Below are 2,500 nucleotides of genomic sequence, written 5' to 3' on the forward strand. Positions count from 1 at the left end.
GAGAGAGAGAGAGAGAGAGAGAGAGAGAGAGTAATGAAACAAAGTGATTTCCTCTCTGTCCCCCTTCCACCACCCTCCCTCCCTTCCCTTTCGCTGTTTCTCCTTCCCCCCTCTTTCCCCCCTCCTCTCGCCCACCTTGACTCACTGGAGCTAGCGAGCTTTCCCACGCACCCGCAGTCCTACAAGTGATGCTTGCTTGCTGGATTTGTTGAGCTTCGAACTCACGTTTGCGGGTTTTAGTTCTCCCTTTTGACGGCTCATAGAGGAGGACCTCCAACATGCACGTTTCGGGGACCAGTGTGGCTCGTCGTCGTCTTCAGGTTTCCGTGATTGACTACGATTTCGTCATGTCTGTTTCGGATAAGGCTTATTCCCGCATTTCTCCCCTCTCATGTGACCCGTTGTTCGTTCGTTGGTTTGATTGTTTGCGTGCTCGTCTGATTGTTTGTTTGTCTGTCTATCTACTGCCGTTTGTTTATTTGTTTGTTTGTGTATTCCTACTACATTGACTCCGAATGTATGTGCAGTGTCCGTAGAGCTCGGAATCGCAAAGGCCTTGTTTATTGATACGCTGCGCTGCATTTGTCGGCATATTGGGGGGATGATTGTTATTATGTGTTCGCTCGTTTTTTTTTTTAATAGTTTTATAAAACATTTAAAAGAAAAAGTGGGATGGATGTTTACCGTAACCCCTTTTAGTGAGATAATGCAAAGTTTATTCTCCAGTGAACTTGGCTCTTGTCCGTTAAACCAATTCTTACTGTCCACTCATCTATCCATCAATTCATTCATTCATTCATTCACTGGTTCTTTCATTCGGTCTCATTTAGGCAGTCGTTCATCCATCCAGCCATTTATCCATCAATGTACCTATCCACACACCCATCGATCCATCTACCCATCCATCTATTTATTTTCCCACTCATCCATTTACCCACCCACCCAATCATCCATCCATCATTTCATTCTTCCATTCATCCACCCACCGCCCACCCATCCATCAATCCATCCACCATTTCATTCAGTCATCCATCCATCCACCCACCTCCCAACCACGCTCCCATCCATCCATACATCCATCCACGCATCCATGCACCCACTTACCCACGCACTCATCGACCCACACATCCATCCACCGATCAACCCACCCACCCACACCATTCACACACTCATCCACCTACCCACCCATCCATCCATCCATCCATCCATCCATCCATCCATCCATCCATCCATCCATCCACTCGTCCACCCATCCATCCACTCACTCGTCCACCCATCCATCCATCCATCCACAGGCCCACGCACCCATCCACCCGCACATCCATCGACCCACACACGTACCCATCTACCCACACATATATCCACCCACACCCTCATTCATCCATCCTTTTCTCCATCCATGTATATACGCATCCATCCCCACACACCCAACCATCTATCCAATCTATCCATTTATCCACTCACTCATCCATCTATCCTACCACGCACCCAACCAATCTATCCATTTATCCTCTCACTCATCCATCCACCCTCGCACCCATCCATCTACTCTTTCATCCACCCACCCATCTATCCATCCATCCACCCACCCACCCACGCATCCGTCTCTCCATCCATCCACCCACCCACCCACCCACCCACCCACCCACCCACCCATCCGTCAGCCCACCCATCTCTCCATCCATCCATCCACCCACCCACCTACCCACCCACCCATCTCCATCCATCTATCCATCCCCTCACCCACCCACCCTCCCACCCACCCACCCACCCACCCACCCACCCACCCACCCACCCACCCACCCACCCACCCACCCACCCTTCCATCCATCCATCCATCCATCCATCCATCCATCCATCCATCCATCCATCCATCCACCCATTATTTCACGGCGCAGAGATTTTTGGTTGAAAGGTCAGTTGGCAAAGGGAAAGATGGAAATCAGGAAAAGGAGAAAGATGGGAGATGAGTGCAAGGTCTATATAAGTTCTTATATAGACCTTGGGTGAGTGGGTTTTGGCGAAGAGAGGAAGAAGTATGTGAACGTAATAAGTAAGTGAGAGTGGGAGTGAGAGTGAAGAGGAAATATGTTTCCATGATTGTTTTCAGGTATTCATTATGCAAACAAAAGGTACTCTAAATACAGTCATTTGTGTTTTTATGCATACACATGACGTATACATGACAGGACATGTGTATGATGACTTGCATGCTGTAACGTTTTCGTGTCGGCGAGTCTCCTCTGAAGGTGTTTGATCCCGGCGCCTTCGGGGGGGTGTGCTGGGATGCAAGTAGTCTCCTCTCTCCGCGGGGCCTAAGGTTTCTCAGGACAGTTCCTCGTGGAGGCTGATGAGACCTCTGTCTTATCTGTATAATGACGATGTGTAGAAACAGCCGAAGAGGCTGCTCGCCTCCGAAGAATCCCGGATGGAAAGCGTGGAACAGCCAACGGCTCTGCCTAAGCAGGTATGAATCACGTGGCCGCTGTTGGAAGTGGTC

Source organism: Penaeus vannamei, chromosome 17, assembly GCF_042767895.1.
Source record: "Penaeus vannamei isolate JL-2024 chromosome 17, ASM4276789v1, whole genome shotgun sequence".
NCBI lineage: Eukaryota > Metazoa > Arthropoda > Malacostraca > Decapoda > Penaeidae > Penaeus > Penaeus vannamei.